The following is a 19,404-nucleotide window of genomic DNA, read 5'->3' as shown; positions in this document are numbered from 1 at the left end:
TATATATAACATATATATGTTATATATATATATATATAACAAATCTTCTTTATCCATTCATCTGTTGATGGACATCTTGGCTCTTTCCATAGTTTGGCTCTTGTGGACATTGCTGCTATAAACATCGGGGTGCACGTACCCCTTCAGATCCCTACATTTGTATCTTTGGGGTAAGCACCCAGTAGTGCAATTGCTGGGTTATAGGGTAGCTCTATTTTCAACTTTTTGAGGAACCTCTATACTATTTTCCAGAGTGGCTGCACCAGCTTGCATTCTTACCAACAGTGTAGGAGGGTTCCCTTTTCTGCGCATCCCCACCAACATCTGTCGTTTCCTGACTTGTTAATTTTAGCCATTCTGACTGGTGTGAGGTGGTATCTCATTGAGGTTTTGATTTGGATTTCCCTGATGCCGAACGATGTTGAGCACTTTTACATGTGTCTGTTGGCCATTTGGATGTCTTCTTTGCAGAAATGTCTGTTCGTGTCTTCTGCCCATTTCTTGATTGGATCATTTGTTCTTTGGGTGTTGAGTTTGATGAGTTCTTTATAGATTTTGGATACTAGCCCTTTTTCTGATATGTCATTTGCAAATATCTTCTCCCCTTCTGTCGGTTGTCTTTTGGTTTTGTGGACTGTTTCCTTTGCTGTGCAAAAGCTTTTTATCCTGATGAAGTCCTGATAGTTCATTTTTGCCCTTGCTTCCCTTGCCTTTGGTGATGTTTCTAGGAAGAAGTTGCTGTGGCTGAGGTCGAAGAGGTTGCTGCCTGTGTTCTCCTCTAGGATTTTGATGGATCCTGTTTCACATTTAGGTCTTTCAACCATTTTGAGTCTATTTTTGTGTGTGGTGTAAGGAAATGTTCCAGTTTCATTCTTCTGCATGAGGCTGTCCAATTTTCCCAACACCGTTTGTTGAAGAGACTGTCTTTTTTCCATTGGATATTCTTTCCTGCTTTGTCAAAGATTAGTTGACCATAGAGTTGAGGGTCATTTCTGGGCTCTCTATTCTGTTCCATTGATCTATTTCTTTGAAAAAAGTGGATGGTATTTTGATAGGGATTGCATTGAACGTGTAGATTGCTCTAGGTAGCATTGACATCTTCACAATATTTGTTCTTCCAATCCATGAGCATGGAACGTTTTTCCATTTCTTTGTGTCTTCCTCAATTTCTTTCATGAGTATTTTATAGTTTTCTGAGTACAGATCCTTTGCCTCTTTGGTTAGATTTATTCCCAGGTATCTTATGGTTTTGGGTGCAATTGTAAATGGGATCGACTCCTTAATTTCTCTTTCTTTTGTCTTGTTGTTGGTGTATAGGAATGCCACTGATTTCTGTGCATTGATTTTCTATCCTGCCACTTTACTGAATACCTGTATGAGTTCTAGCAGTTTTGGGGTGGAGTCTTTTGGGTTTTCCACATAAAGTATCATATCATCTGCAAAGAGTGAGAATTTGACTTCTTCTTTGCCACTTCGGATGATTTTCTTTTCTTTTTGTTGTCTGATTGCTGTGGCTAGGACTTCTAGTACTATGCTGAATATCAGTGGTGATAGTGGACATCCCTGCTGTGTTCCTGACCTTAGGCAGAAAGCTCTCAGTTTTTCCCCATTGAGAATGATATTCACTGTGGGTTTTTCATAGATGGCTTTTATGGTATTGAGGTATGTACCCTCTATCCCTATACTCAGAAGACTTTTGATCAAGAAAGGATGCTATACTTTGTCAAATGCTTTTTCTGCATCTATTGAGAGGATCATATGGTTCTTGTTCTTTCTTTTATTAATGTATTGTATCACATTGATTGATTTGTGGATGTTGAACCAACCTTGCAGCCCAGGAATAAATCCTACTTGGTCATGGTGAATAATCCTTTTAATGTACTGTTGGATCCTATTGGCTAGTATTTTGGTGAGAATTTTTGTATCCATGTTCATCAGGGATATTGGTCTGTAATTGTCCTTTTTGATGGGGTCAACGACGTGGATGGAACTGGAGGGTATTATGCTGAGCGAAATAAGTCAATCAGAGAAAGACATGTATCATATGAGCTCACTGATATGAGGAATTCTTAATTTCAGCAAACAAACTTAGGGTTGCTGGAGTGGTGGGGGGTGGGAGGCAAGGGGTGGTTGGGTGGTAGACATTGGGGAGGGTATGAGTTATGGTGAGCACTGTGAATTTTTTAAGACTGTTGAATCACAGATCTGTACCTCTGAAACAAATAATATAGTATATGTTAAAAAAAAGAAGAAGAGGGATGCCTGGGTGGCTCAGTTGGTTGGGTGTCTGCCTTTGGCTCGGGTCATGGTCCCAGGGTCCTGGGATTGAGTCCCACATCAGTCTCCCTGCTCAGTGGGGAGCCTGCTTCTCCCTCTGCCTGCCGCTCCCCTGCTTGTGATCTCTCTGTCTCTGTCTCTCTGACAAATAGATAAATAAAATCTTAAAAAAAAAAAGAAGATAGTAGGAAGGGAAAAATGAAGGGGGAGAAATAGGAGGGGGAGATGAACCATGAGAGACTATGGACTCTGAAAAACAAACTGAGCATTCTAGAGGGGTGGGGGTGGGGTGATGGGTTAGCCTGGTGAAGGGTATTAAAGAGGGCGCATATTGAATGGAGCACTGGGTGTTATATGCAAACAATGAATCATGGAACACTACATCAAAAACTAATGATGTGATGTATGGTGATTAACATAACATAATAAAATTTAAAAAATGCAAAAAAAAGTATACTTTTCTGTGACTTATAGTTTTTGAAATTTTAGATGTTTTGTGAACAATCTTTGAAAGTTCTATTCCTACATGGAACTGTTCATTCTCTGTTTAATGGGTGAAAAATTTTTTAACTTATGCTTATAAGTTAGTTTGTAAATTTCTCCTTATACTTCTATAATTTTGTGGTATGTTTTGATGCTAATGTTTTTTGTTCCATAAAGATGTATAACTGTTTGTAAATTTTTTTTGTAGATTATTTCTTGTATCATTTTTAATAATTTATAATAATTATATAATAATAATTTTTAATATATTCTGGACATTGAATTCTATCTTACCACAGCTGGTTTTTGGAGGGGAGGGGGCAAACATTTATGTGGAGATATATACATATATATATATATGTATATATCTCCACATATGGGTCCATATATATCCATATATCCATCCATATATATATTTATTTATATATTTATATTTATATTGATTTATATATTTATTTATTATTTTCATCTTTTTATTCTCATTCTATCTGTATCATTTTGTTTTAACTATCATCTTTTGTTATCCATCTATAGCTAGATTAATAGTTTTGAATCCAATGTGTGTTTTTATGGTAGGATATAACCCAGTCACATTTTCTATGGTTATTGATAATTCTGAATTTTTTCCTACCATATTTTTATCTTATTTATATGTTATGGTTACTTTTCTTCTTCTCCTCCTCTTCTACCTCCTCCAGTTTTTTCTTCCCAGAGTTTTAGATAAATTTTAAGAAATCTGTTTGAAATTCATATTCCATGTGTTTTTTAAAAAAGATATTTGGAAATGTATTAATATTTTTAATATCTCTATATTCTTGAATCTTGTCTTACTTTTTTCATCTAATTATTTTGATGGAGTACAATATTGAGTAAATTCTCAAAGAATTATTTCAGAAGTGTTACTATACAATGAACTTTCAAAAATGCCTTTAAATTTTCCTCACACTTGTGTTTTATGATATATTTCTATTTTTTTTTAGTATTCTTTAAAAAATGATGTCAATTTTTAGAAAAACGGTTTTGTCTTTATGGATTATTAGAATTTTCTCTATATCATTTGAATTCAGAAATTTTACCAGGGTATGTGTAGGGGAGAAATAATAATTTTTCCTTAATCCTTCTATGTTCTTGGCTGAGATGCTCTTATAAAAGACAGATTAAAAGAGAAAAACAGAAACTTATTAACATGGGTACCTCATGTGTACATGGGAGATACCCAGGGAAAAAGGTGGAACTCTTAGAGTTGGCTTAGAACTCTGGCTTAAATACTGTCTTCAGCTAAAAACAGAAGAAAGATGTGAGAGAGGCCAGTTTTGAGAAGAGTACCAGGAGACGTATGGCAAACAAAGGTAAGGTTTGTTATGCAGACATAAATTAGTGCCTTCTCCATTGATAAAATGTGTGTGTGTGTGTGTTGTGTGTGCGTGTGCATGCACACTATGTGTGTGATATGGAGAAATCCTTCTCTTCCTGGTACAGAGAGGGAAATAGACTTACAAATGGAAAATTTTGTGATAAATGTAAATTTCTCTTACAGAAGAATAACTTCTACTTTGTTTCTAGAGTTTCTCTTGCATATGCTGTTTCTCAAAGTGATCAACTCACAATAATCCCTATGCCAAAAATGACATATTTTGAGGTGGTATATCCTGCTACTTTTCCTCTACTGTCTAGGTAAATTTTTTTTTAATTTTATTTATTTATTTGAGAGAGAGACACACACAGCAAGAGAGGGAACAGAAGCAGGGGGAGCAGGAGAGGGAGAAGCAGGCTTCCCACTGAGCAGGGAGCCCGATGTGGGGTTCTGTCCCAGGACCCCGGGATCATGACCTGAGCTGAAGGCAGACGTTTAACGACTGAGCCACCCAGGTGCCCCTCTAGGTAAATTTTTACTTAATTACTTGAAGGGCTCTTTTCATTTGAAATGTTCATCTCTTTTTACATCAGGGAAATTTTCTTCCCAGGTCTAATTCTTCCCCTTCTTCTTTCTTCTTCCTCTGAAGTCCCTATTACTTTTATTGCAGACTTCCCTATATAATAACATTACTTTAAAATTTCCAGGTTTTTGTTCTTTCATATTGTGTTTGAAAATTATTCCTGTGTTTGCTTCTTCAGCTGATTTATCTTTAGCTTTGATTTTTCTACTATTTGGTCTATCTATTGATCATTGACTTTGGAAATAAGATATAATTTTCAAGAATTCTCATTGCTTCTTTTTCATAGCAGTTTCTTCTCCTTTTTCTCCTTTGCCTCTTCTCATTATTTTCTTCATCCTCCTCTTTTTTCTGCTCCATCTGTTGTTCCTCCTTTATCTTCTTTGTAATATTCCCAAATTCTGACTATTTTCATTATACTTATTGATTATTTTTCTGAAATAATAAAGTTTTTTCATAAGTTACTTTTTCCCTTTGTGGGGTTTGGTACCACCCATTGCTTTTCCTCAAATATTTATTGATTCTTGGTTGTTTGTTTACATAGATGAGGATTTGCTTACTACTAATAGCTGGTGTATATTTCTACAGCTCCACTGCGAATTCTATTCTTCTGGGAGTGAAAGCAGATTTAGATGAGTGTGAGGATTGTGGAAATTCTTGCAGTTGTAGGGGAGGAAAAAATTCGTTTCAATCTTGTAAAAGTTCATGGTGGGATCCAAAAGTTAAACTGACAAGCACAGATTAATAAGTGAAAAACATGTGGACTATTTACTGTGAATTTTACATGACATGATAGCTTTCATAAGGAAATAAAGACCAAAGGAAATGGTTAAACCTGCATGCATTTATGCCAGGTTTGATGAAGAGTGGAAAGACATGGAGAAATATAATAGGATGAAGAGTATGAGATAAGTGTAGTAGACTAGGGGAAATTTAGCAAGACCTTTTCCTTTGGATGCTTCTTGGCATTCCTCCATCTTAGAGATAGAGATGTTTTTTCCTCCAGGTATAGAGAGGTCACCTCTCATGTGAGGATCTTTTGACTTTCTTCAGGCGAGAGGGGCAGGGGAAGGTCAGAGAGACATTCCTGATTTTGCTGTTTTCTCAACCTCTTTCAGCTTAAGATATTCAATATGCCACAGTGCCACATTTGGGGGGTAATGTGTTCTGAACCCCATCACAGCATAGTCAATTTTCCTTTAGAGCAGAGGCTACAAACCAATCATTGTAGCAAAAACTAGGAAATTCTATGTGAAATTGTAGATTTCTATTTTTTCTTAGAGAGTATGAAGTGCTAGCAAATCCGGGCCTGTGTTGCTGAATGGAAATGACTGGCCAGAACTAAGTCATGCCTGTTCCTTAGATATGGCATGTGGTGTTGTTTGTCACAGTCTCCAACACTCCCTCATGTACTCCCTTTCTAGGCCACTATTTCCTTGATTTGGAAGCAATTCTAGTGTTCTTTTGGGAAGATCTCTTCTTTTGGAAGAGATTTTTTTTTCCCCAAAGAAATTATAATAATAAAATACTAATAGATAATAATAATACCATCTGTCATTATATAAGGACTATTTGAAAGGCATGATGGGAATTATTTACTATTCCAGTAATGTAATTGGCTTCCTAGCTGAATAGTTAATTAGTATTATAATGATACTATTTTACAGATGGGAACTAGGAGGCAAAAAGAGGGTGAGGAATTGTTCAAGATAACAGTTGATGAGTAGGAGAGGTAGGATTTGAACCCAGGTCACTTGATCCCAGCACTTGAGTCTTTAACCATTGTACCAAGCTGCTTTTCTATTCAAGATTATTGCTTTCTTTATGTTTTTCTATATTTCCAATATAGCTTTTGGAAATTGCACACTTTTTATCTGTAGATGACATTTTCCCTAGTTTTCCCAAGGTGAAGTTTGACTTTTTGGGGAAGGGCCAATTAGGTGGGTGGATTGATCAGTTATATAAATTGATGTCTCCCTTTCTAATTAAACAATACTCCTTGATGGTGGGCAGTTTGTCTTATGTATCTTTACATCCTTTAGCACTCAGCACAGTGCCTGGCTGATAATACACATTCAACATATTTGAAAGCAATTGCCTTTGTTTCTTTCATGTTTTTCAAAGACTATGTGTAATGTTTTATATAACCTATATGTGTGATATACTGTTAAAGCAAATCTATCCAGATTGTTTAAATCAAACCATGTTTTTGAAATTGTTTTTTACAATTTTTTCCTTAGTGTATGCATTTTTTTAGCTTTGATATTCTCATTTAAGCTGTTAGCTTTGATATTCTCATTTAAGCTGTAAGTTACATATCCATTTGAGTATCCAAGCATATATATTTGATATATTTCAAATATATGTACTTCTTTCATTTAACAAAAAGGTATTTATCAGTTGCTATGTGTAAAGCAATTACTATTGTTGGCCCTGGCAAAAGGAGCTTATAATGTAAAAATAGAAGAAAACCTCTATACAAATAATTATAAAGGATATTAAAATGTACAGAGAACAAATAAAAAGCTCTGGGGTTTTGGAGAGAGGGATAGTGAAAAGGCAGTGAAAAACTAATATTTAGTAGATGAATCCTGAAGGATAGGAAGAGCTTGAACATGTGGTGGTGCCAAGTTCCTGATTTCCTATAAAGTAATGCTATTCATATATTTATAAGTATGATCTATATCTGTCTGTCTATCTCTGGGTGATACCCAAATACCTACATGAATCATCATCATCATCATCTTCTTCTTCTTTTTTTTAACATTGGTCCTCTGTTCAAGGAATTTCCTTTAGAAATGTAAAATGTTACAAGCATCCTTGAAAAGACAGCTCAGTGACTTCTCTCAGGCATTAATGAATTTGGGACTGAAATTGTTTTTTCAGTTTAATGCAGTTAATACCTCAGTACGTTTCCTAAATACCAAGGCCATATGTGTATATACATTTCAAATCAATTCCTTTCTCCTGTAGCAAAATATTGATACTGTTTTATTAACTTGAGTCTAAAATTATTGCTTTCTTCACACTGTTTAATCAAACTTTTCCTTGACATATTTTTCACTTCACTTCCAATACCAGATACATTATTTAGTGAAAGAATTTTTATACACAAGGGCTTTTAATCACTTCTGAAGTGTACAATTAGAAGCACTGTTAATATAATTAGGTTGAAGTCTTCCCTCTTGACATTGGTGTAGATGGTTTTCAAATATATTTATTCAAAAGGGGCATTCACCAGGATTGTAGTTCATCTCTCTTTTTATAGCAAGCCCTGTGGCTGCATCATCCCTGTGGTCCATTAATCTCTTACTGCATTACCCTGAAATTGTGTTGGTTATAAGTAATCATAAACTGTCAGCTTTCAAAAGCTAACATTTGTTAGCTTCACAGTCATGAAAAAACTAGTGATAAGTGAGGTTGTTAAAAAGTCAAATTAAATGTTAATTGATGCAAGGGCACAAAGCGGTAAGGCACTTAAGGGTTTGGATGTGGGCACTACATTTATCAGCCTTGACAAATTATCCTGAAGAATTTCTGTAGATATTTGCCTTTGTATTTTCCTCCATCACCATTTTCCCACATAAGCATGTCACAATTCAAAAATAGTTAAAATGTCACTCTTGCCAAGGGTTTACCTAGTCTCACATGAAGCCATAGGCAAGATTCTGATTCTACCGTTTCTATTTACAATGTTTTATTTTAAGCAGTGTGGTGATCTAAGAAAAGAATCAAAGAAGAGACTATCCTAGAAATTTGCATAAGGAGAAAAGAACATGCGCACTCTTGGGGAATTAAAAAGAAGATTCTTTCTTAATCATCTCATACATTTAAATTACCCAAATTTGCATAAATGCTGAAGTGTGAATTGTTGCCTTAAAAAAAAAAAAAAAAACAATTCCTTTCAGACCATTGCTAATTATTCTTGGCTAATGTGGTAAAGTTAAAGGCACAGAAATTCTTTGATATTCCTCTGTTGCCTTACTGAGAACACTGGCACAAGGCATGGTTTGCTTAGATTCTGTGGTTGATACACAAAACAGAAGTAGAATGAAATATTGTGACTAAAATAGTTTTGTTTTCTTGGATCTTTGGTTGCTAGTAAACTACAAAAAAGGGAAAAGCACTCTGGCTGACTTTAGAGACATCGTACTTCTAAAGAAATGGCTAGGTAATTACAGAAGTGTTTTTGCTAGATTTTCCTATTATTAGGACTAGTTCAGAGCCACTTACCTGGTATAAATTTTGGATTCTGCCTGGTATGTGCTACTTTCTTACAAACTATCTACTTATGAGGAAATGGCAAAATAAGTTAAAAATAAAAGATCCAGGCATTTTGAACTACATATAGGTGACTATGTTTATTGATTAATTTTTTTAATATTTGATTTTGTATATAGAATTTCCTGTGGTCCCAAACATAGATATTCCTCATGTACATTCACTGTCAGGGCAGTGTGAACTGAGTATCCTGACCTGAGACTGACACCTATGTACAGAACTTATAAGAAGTTAAGGATTTTTCTTAACTGCTTGGTGGATTTTGACAGTTGAGTACTGACCTGTCATTTGAAAGCCTTGTTTTCCTGGTAAGGTTTTCTTTCTTCTCTATTACAGACACAATTGAATTCATGTTTTCTCCCCAAATAGAAGAACTTTAGTGAGGTAGAGTCTTTGCTGGAAAGAACTTTGAGAGGCCTCAAGATACTAGGGAGAAGCAGTTTGTGTTTGAATGTAAGCATTACATTGGATTCAATGGATATTATTGTGTGCCCACCATGTGCTTTGCAGGGCAGACTATAAAAAGAAATGTAAAGTATAATTCTTGCCCCATAGGCTCAAATAGTTCATTTAAAAAGGAATAGCAAGTAAAGAAGACAGTAAAGTGCCACTCTGTTTAGTTGTTCATAGTACCCAGTATAAGGGGCGTGGCTGAGCCTGTATAGGAAGGAAATCCCTGCTTTTGTTCTGCTTACTAAACCAGGTGACTTTGAGTCTAAATCTGTCCCAAAAGGCCGTTAACTAATCTATTAATCAGAATGGTGCTAGCTATTGTAACAAACATTTTCCGAATTTTCAGTGGCTCAACAGAATATTTATTTCTAGTTGACAAGCCTATCCATGATTTATAATTCTGGTCAACAGGTAGTTTTCCTTCAGGTCCTGCTTCTGGGAGTAAAGTTCCTTGCATTGTGATTCTATCATTTTCACGAAATGATTTCCAACATCACTGTGGTTGTCTACCTCAATCCATATAGGGGAAGAGAATGTGGAGAGTCACATGTAGGAAGGTATAAAAGTGCAGGCACACCTCATTTCTGCTTACACTCCATTGGCTAGTACTCAGTGAAATGCCACACCTCACCTCAGGTGAGGATAGGAAATGTGGTCTGCTGTGAACTTGGGAAAAAGAGGGAATGGTCAGATGAGCAGCCAGCTAGTCTCTGCCACGCTGCTCTTCTGGTCATGCATGTATCATCTACGTCTGCATCTGTATCTACACATAGATCTCTAAATATCCATATCAATTGATAGCTATTTCACAATCTTATCTTTTAGGAACAACTCCGTCCCAAAGCAAGAAGCTAAGTTAATTTTGCTTTGGTCTCAATATTGTTTAACACAGGTTCAGGAGACTGTGCCCCTATGCCTCCTAAAGGAGTCAACCTAAGGGAACATCTAGTTCCAAGTTAGGATCTCTTGTTGCATGGCATCCTCTCTTTCAGCTCTGGATGTCAGTCCATGTTTTCTGGTGGCCGATGAACTAAAAAGAAAAACTAGGACAAACTCTTTACTCTCCCCACGTCATATCCATGGTTCCACACATGCCCCACATACAATGGTAAAACAAAGATAAAATAACATGCTAAAAACTTCCATTACCAAAACAGAATATTGAGAAAGACAGAGTTGTCTCTGTTTTACAACATTAACAATTTCTAATGGCAGACATAGAGAAGACCCTCTATCTGGCCTGTGGAGGGAGTTTATTAATTAGATTTTGATTCTGCTCTCTGGAGGAACTCTCTTGTCTAGGATTTTCTATAGCTCTTAGTTCCATCAGATGAAAGATTCTTCCTTGTCCATTATTTTCCATAGCCACAACAGAAGTAGGAATTGGGGAGTATGTCCTCCCTGGGAGGTGCAACTTTCACAATTACTATGTGCTGGTACAATTTTACTATGCCCAAGGGCTGTTTTAAGGCTTAAAGAAGTCAAAGGATTTTTTAAACCACAGTCCAGAGTTTCATTGGCAACACATTTATCTTAGAGACATACTAGGCTTCTGATCTGTTTCTAGCCGGTTCTGTCAGGAACCATCCCCAAAGTTCTTACATAGTTCTCTGGTTTGGTTTCTTTTATTCCTTTCCTCTTGAAAATGGAAACCGATATCATTTCTTGTCCCTGTAGTATACATTACTGAGACCAAGCTTACTTTCCTGTTGCTATGTTAAACAATATCGAGACCAAGCAAAAAATAATTTAGCTGCTTGCTCCAGGACATTCTTGTTCGTAAGAGACAATATTATGAAACAACTAAATCAGCCACATTTCACAACTTGCTCATCAAGGCCCTTACCTTGCTGTGTCCAGCAATTCAAAGCTTTGAAAATCTCAAAATGCATTTTATTTAGCAAACACCTAGAATAAAATTTAAATATGTCTTGATCATTGTTTGTTTCTTCTCAGGATTGATTGGAGTTTTTCCAGCCAGAGAGCTAAGCCATGATGGTAATGAAACAACTGCTTGATTTTTGTTCGCTATCTCTCAAGTGATGAAGCATCCATTTTGCGGGAGCTCTCATTCAAGAGATTTTCAAGGACTTGTTACTTATTGAGAAACTTCATAGTCTCTAGAAGTCTCAGTCTTTGAGAAAGGGGAAAAGCACAAATGGAATTTTAAAATGAAAAATTTTAAAAAAGATCTGAGTCCTTTGAACTTCCGTGGTTTAATGCATTTGCATTGACCTTAATGGTAATGAGATTGACTCTTTTTCACATTCATTGTCTTTTTTGTAATGGGTTAGAAGCAGGCTGATTCATGAATTTAGGAATATTACTTTTAATCCTAGACTCTGTCCTATTGGCAGCAGACATGACCAAAAACTGCATGGGATTTATGTAGTACATTCAGTCTTATCACCAGGTATAGGCAGCCTTTCTTTAACATCCTTTTAACAACCTTTGCATAACTTAAAATGTGGAGATTTGCTTTTCTGGAAGATATATCAAAGATGGACAGCCCTTGAATTTATATGGGATAGACGTTATTAGCCATTGTTAACCATTAGTGCCATATTAAAACTTTGAGGGGTTGATCTTTGATTTATATCTACCTATTTAAGAGATATAAACCATCTGTAGCTCATTGGAAAACTCCTGGACAAAGGCCTTAAGATGATTATTTTTAGGTATCCTCCAGAAGCAGATAACCCGAGAAAAGACGGCTTCTAGATATTTTGACCAGGTTGACAACTGCATGAAGTAGACAGCTTCTGTGCAACCCACAGACCAAAGGCCAACTGACTAGAGCCACAGATTATCATCATTTAGTCTGCATGCACTTGTTCTCGATTTTCTCCACCTATTTTATTATGCTGCTCTAAGTTTCTGGATTTACTATCAAACACTTATTATCCTTTAACTATGATATCCACAAAGCCCCTATCATTGATACTGCTCTTTGTATCACTAGCAACTCTTTTGTATATGTCCAGGGCCTTTCTATAATTTTTCTGTGATTTTGATTTATATTTTAGCTAACCCAATCCAATTAGTACCAATTTCTTCTGATGAATTAACCAGTATCTTGGTTGATTGGACTCAACTACTAAGCAACTTCTTAGATTGCAATAATGCAAAAGGCCAGACAGCCGAAGTCCAAAGCTTTTAGATACCACATCTAGGGTAGGAGGTTTCTGTCTTTGTTAAAGCAACATCTAAGAATTTTTCAGAGTAGTAAGGCTTTGTAACAAACTTTTCACAGAAATAGAGCTTAGAATATGACTAGGAAAAATATAGTCTACAAGTGAAAGCTACCTGCTGTGGACTAAATTGCAACCACCCAAAATTCATATGTAGAAGCCCTAACCTCTCGTGTGATGGTATTTGGAGATAGGGGTCTTTGGGAAACAATTAGGATTGGATAAAGTCATGAGGGTGGGACCCTTACAATGAGATCAGCATCATGAAAAGAAGAGACACAAGAGAGCTTTGTCTTTTTCTCTTTTAGTCTCTGTCTCTGCCATGTGAGGACATAACAAGAATTCAGCCATCTGCAAACCAGGATGAGAACTCTCCAGAACTCAACTCAGCATGCTGGCATGCTGATTTCAGACTTCCAGCCTCCAGAGCTGTGAGAAAATTCTGTTGTTCAAGCTACCCAGTCTATGGTATTTTGTTATGGCAGCCTAAGCTGACTAAGTCACCACCTCATTTTAACAGAGCTGTAAGAAGGCTTACTTCTTAAGCTTAATCTTATGCTGGTTTACTAGTGCTCTAACCAATGATCTACCTAATTTAAATCTCACCATCTGACTCTAATCCACTCTTACTGAGTGGCACTAAACATTTACAAAATAATTAGATAGCCCCCAAGGGTATTTTGGCTAAGAACCCCCCCAAAAAAAACCCAAAAAATATTGGGTGACTGACTCCCAACAAATGGTATTGGTCTTGTTCATGAAAAGTTTATCCATTGGTTACTACCTGCAACACTGGGTAAGGGTGTTATTATCTCAGTAGCTGATGCGTGTATCAGGATAGTGTCTGATATCACACAATTCATTTTGATACACCATTTTTTCTCTCTCAAAAAACAAATGAAAGAAAAAAACAGAAAGAAATCTTTAGGTAAGTTAGTTCAAAAAGAAGAAAAACTTGGTCTTGATTCAAGACCCCAAAACTTAGCTATTAAGAGGGATTTGGGGCTTCTTTCTTCTGTTCTTGAGTCTCCTCTTGCTTGCTTTATAATGTGTCTGTAAAGTTGAGGTATGTCCAAAATGTGATAGTTCACATATTGGTGAGAGAGTATGACAATGCCATTAAGGTTGTAGATTTCCTTGCCTAAGAAGTTCATGAGACTAGATTGGTGGTGATTCAAAATAGAGCAGCCCTAGATGTTATATTATTCTCTTTAACCCTACAGAGTTTTCTAGAATCCTGATTATTTCTAAAACATTTGGCAAATAATTAAATGTGTACTACAGGCTCTTCCCATTGGGAATTGGATCTATTCTCTTGCTTTAATTTAGGCACTCTTTACTCTTGGCTTGGAAGTAGATTATAAACTCTGATCATAATCCTGTTCTTAGTATTTGCCTGTATCACAGTGCTCAAGTGTGTTATCTTCAGAGTCCTAATGATGTTATATAGTTACTTTTCTGTTAAATAATTCAGTAGATTGTCATCTAACAAGGAATCTTAATACATGACTCTGTCTCATTAAATAGCAATGCACATTTGGATTGATCATGACCCCAGATGATAAATGATCCATCCTCTAGAATAGGTTAGAGAAAGGCCAAAAGTGGGAATTGATAACTGAAACCAACATAATTTCTTGATAACTGAAACCAACATAATTTCTTGTCTCTATGTTAAACAATACTTAAACCATACTTTCCTCTACTTGTGAATATAATTTCTTTTCCCTGAATTAACCAACAATGAAAATAGGCATATATCCCTGTCCTTATTTAAGTAGTACTGAGACCAAGTACAAGGTAGTTACTTTCTCCAGAAAATACCTTTTTCTGGAATATTCGACTATAAAGCAACTAACATACTCATTAAAAATGACAGCTTGCTTATCAAGGCTGCTTCAAGGCCATTGCCCCATTGTGCACACAAACCCAAAGCTAGTATGTCATAATCTGGTCATTCTAAACCAGATCTCTGCCTTGCAATATCCACTTTAAAGCCACTCAACCCAGGCCCTAAAAACTTTCTATCATTTCCTAATTTCCAGAATTCATAATTTGAGTTACTACCAAGACTTTGTCAAGAAAATATTCTTTCTTATTGTAGTAGATTTAATAAAACTATCTTTGCTTGATCAATATGTTTTCCTGGTAGTGTTTGAGAGAGGGATTTGATACCTATATTTCTCAATTTATTTCTCAATTTAATTGGACTATCTTTAGGGCACCTAAAATACAAAAGGCTTGTATGGAAGGAAATGTTCTAGATCTGATTTGCTCAAGGCTATGACACTGCTTAATTGAACAATCATAGTGAGCTTTTATCTTTCAAAATCATTTTCAGTCATTTATTCTTGTAGTTGAGGTCTAAAAGCAGTTGAGTTTCTAATTTTCCAATCTTTCAAGGCCCCATATTTCTGGATTATCTATTCCTCTTTATTTTTCCTTCAAGCAATCTAATTCTTAGTGTAACTCTTTATTTTTATATCTTGTGTCTTAGTCTGTTTGGGCTGCTATAACAAAACAAAACATAGATTAGGTGGATTAAACAGCAGATATTTATTTCTCATAGTAATGGAGACTAGAAAATTTAAGATCAGGGTGCCAGCATGGTAGAGTTCTGGTGGGAGCTTTCTTCCTGGCTTGCAGATGGTCACCTTCTTGCTGTGTCCTCACATGGCAGAGAAACAGAGCTCTTGTCTCTTCCTCTTCTTATAAGGGTACTAACCCCATCACGAGGCCTTCCCTCTCACGACCTCATCTAGACTTAACCACCTGCCAAAGGTCTACCTCCTAATACCAGCACATTGTGGGGGTTGGGCTTCAACATATGAATTTGGAGGGGGGACCCAAACATACAGACCATAACACCTTGCAAAAAAGCAGAAAGGAAATGTAATACACACTCTTAACTTTTTGCAAACATTTCCTTAGGAATACAGCCTCAATAAGCATATTATTTTCACTCTCTAGATTCTCTCAGGTGATCATTCCACTAACCATTTTGCCTTTGTGTAAAATAGGTCTCTATCTTTTCAGCCTCTAATATCAATTCCTTTGCTATTGACTGCCTGACTGCTAATGCCACATCCGATTCCAATTTCTGTATTAATTTAGGGATTGCCAACTGTTGACCCAAGAATTACAAAATGCCAGTGGATTAACACAATGCAAATTTATAACTCATGTAACAGTCCAGAATAGGCATTCCAGTTAGGGAGTACCTTTTTCTTTTTTAAATTTATTTTTTAAGTTTTTGTTTTTAAATTTTATTATTTATTTGACACAGAGAGAGAGAGAGTACAAGCAGGGGGAGCAGCAGGGAGAGGGAGAAGCAGACTCCCACTGAGCAGAGAGCCCAACATGGGGCTCGATCCCAGGACTCTGGGATCATGACCTGAGCCAAAGGCAGACGCTTAACCAACTGAGCCACCCAAGTGCCTCAGGAGTACCTTTTTCTACAAGGTGAGTCCATATTGTGGTCCCACTATCTTTAATTTTTGTCTTTCAAGATTGATATGATTGTATAACCCAAGTTGGGGGATGTAGAAAGAGAACATAGAACATGAGGTTTTTTATGGGTTATGCCAAAATGGCACACATCACTTCCATTCAGATTTGATTGGCTACAACTCAATCATATGGCCAAATCTGACTGCAGGGAAGCCTGGAAAATGTGATAGAGCTGTAAGCCTAGGAAACAAAGAAACAAACAGCTGTGATGAACAGCTGGCCAGTCTCTGCCACAGTTGCATCTTTTTAAGCACACAGATTGACACATAGGTAAGTAGAAGCCCTGAGACAGTATCAGGCAGTAGGCTATAGTGCCAGAAATAGAGATGAAGAGCTCAGCCTGTGATGTGACTGGGGAAATGCTTGGCAAGAGACACCAATTATGATATGGATTAGGAAAGACATCAAATAGGGCTGAATGAGAATAATGTACAGAATTAATACACAGAAGTTGTGGATGAATGTATTCCTGTTGGAGGAAACATCAAATGTAAATATGTAGGGGCAGGAGACATGTTTGAAGGGCAGTGAAAAGATTGGCTTGCCTATAACAGATTTCTCTTAGAGATCAAGAAAAATTAAAGATGACTAGGGATGTTGGAATAGAGGAGTGGTCTTTTAACGCTACTCACACTACAAAGTTGTACTCTAGAGCCTTTTAAGTAGTATTGACCATTTAGAGTCATTGTCTATTTATAATTTTATTCTCCTTATGCCTGTGGTATATATTTCAGCATTTAATGTTTTCATTTAGGTAGAAGCAAGTCTTTGTGAAGAAGAGATACACAGAATCTGAAAAGAGGATAGATTGGGAATGACCTATTATGCATTCATTGTGTTCCTCCAATGTCAGCAGGAGTTTTCTGGGTCGCTGATAGTTGTGAGCATAATGGCTGGAAGATTGGGTCCTAATTACTAAGACTAGCATCACAGAGGCTCTGCTAAATACAACTTTGTTGGAACATAATATCTTTGTCTGAGGTGATTAGATAGTACAGATAGGTCATGTAAAAATGCACAGGTAAAACTCTAATTTTCTCTGTTCAATCAATGTAATTCTAGTAGATAATGTGCCTGATTTTTAAAAATAAGACATTGATAAAATCTTTCAAAGGATACAGTCTATTTAAAATGAGAAGAGAGTCAATTCATAATGTCCTAGTGTTCACATGTGGCTTCATCATAATTAAAAAAGTTAATTTTATATTTTTGTATCCCAGTAGCTTGAAATGTGTTTCAAAGAAGCAGTCAGCTGTTTAGGGAGGGTGAGGAGGACAGAAATAACAAGATTCAATCCTGCATTAGTCTAGTGATTATTTTTTCCTACCTAGGGTGACCTAGAATGTTCTTTGGTGGGAAAAGTAATCATGACTGCTCAATTTAACCTTTTCTAAAATTGTTGACAGTGAACTCAAATGTGAAATAATTTATTTGTATCATTATAAAACTTTAATAGTGGTGTTGTCATTTTTGATTGCTCAAAGATGCTTTTCAATAATTGTATGTCTTGTGTGTGAAATGTCTATTCCATATAATAGACAATCTTCACTCACCATTCACCATATATTAGCTAAGTGGTATGCGGACAGAAGTACCTTATGAACTTGAAAAGAACATCTGATTTCTTTCTCTTTTTATGTTAATGCTATTATTGATAAGTAGAGTAACCGTATAATTTATCAACTTAATTGGGACACTTTGCAAAGTGAAAGTGGTACTATTGATAGTTACTCTGGAATGATAGGTATTAACTAGAACATATGGTACCTACTGATAAATCTACATGGAAGTTGAAAAATCAGGCCTTTGTTTAAGTTAGCTTTTATCAAACACTTTTATGTGGCAGAGACTCTATTAAGCACTGTATATGCATTATCTCATTTAATTCACACTCTCATGGTTATTATTATAGCCATATTCTAAATAAGGAAAATATGGTTTACAGAGGCTAAATAACTTCTCCAAGATTCCATATCTAGTAGATGGCAAAGACTGATTTAAAATTTTATGTATTTATATAAATTATGGAAAAATAACAATAGGGTAGTTTGACAGTAAAGATATAAATGACCCACAATTCTAGTATCTCTAATATCACTATTATAATTTGTAAAATTTTATTTGTGGCCCATTTTATTTTATTTTATTTTATTTTTTAAGATTTCATTTATTTATTTGGCACAAGAGAGAGAGCATGAGCAAGGGGAAGGATCAAGGGGAGAGGGAGAAGCAGACTCCCCACCAAGCAGGGAGCCCAAGGTGTGACTTGATCCCAGGACTCTGGGATCATGACCTTAGCCGAAGGCAGACACTTAACTGACTGAGCCACCCAGACACCCTATTTATGGCCCATTTTAATGTGTGCTATTTTTCCCCAAAGGAATTAAGAAAATGTTACCAGAGTAATAATACATAGGATTAAATAAACTTAAACAGTACTGAGAAACATAAATGAAAGCCCAAAGGAACTATCCCTACTCACCCTTCTTACCTTAAGCTTTACATTCTGGAAATAATAATTTTTAATTATTTTAGTTTTTGCTTCTTCTAAAGGTTATCTTAAAAACTTTAAAGTAACATGCTGGGGTGCCTGGGTGGTGCAGTTGATTAAACATCCGCCTCTTGGTTCTGGCTCAAGTCATGGTCTCAGGGTTGTGAGACTGAGCCCCACGTCTGGCTCCCAGTGTCAGGCACCCTGCTCAGCGCAGATTCTGCTTAAGGTTCTCTCTCCCTCTCTCCCCATCCAATCTCTCTCTCCCAAATAAATAAATAAATCTTTTAAAAAAATAATGTGCTCATTTGCCATTTTGTGGTTAATAGTCTTTACATAGAATCTTATGAGTCTCTGGTATGAAAGGTAAGGTATTAGTTTCCTATTTTCATTTTCCTCTCATTCTATAAGAACAATATGATTTTAGTTTATTCTATTGGTTACTTGTATAACTTTTTATAATAAGTATATATTTTCCGAGTGTAAGAATGAAATGTGATCGTTGCAAAATTGAAAAAAAACAGTAGAAGTATATGGAAGGAAACAACGTCACCTGAAATCCCACCTCACTGTCAGACCCTACATTAACACATTAAGGGCCATATTGCACATAATCCTTTGTTAATACATTAACATATACATAGTCAAATTAAAAAACTGATATTAGATTAAAATACCTATATGCTTATTTTTACATAATTAGGGTTACAAGTACCCTAGGTTGGGTTCCCCAGAAAACAGACACTGAGAATGGGATTTGTGTGCAGGAAATTAATTGGACACA

The sequence above is a fragment of the Halichoerus grypus genome, chromosome 1 (genome assembly GCF_964656455.1).
Source record: "Halichoerus grypus chromosome 1, mHalGry1.hap1.1, whole genome shotgun sequence".
NCBI lineage: Eukaryota > Metazoa > Chordata > Mammalia > Carnivora > Phocidae > Halichoerus > Halichoerus grypus.
This window is presented reverse-complemented; position numbering follows the sequence as displayed.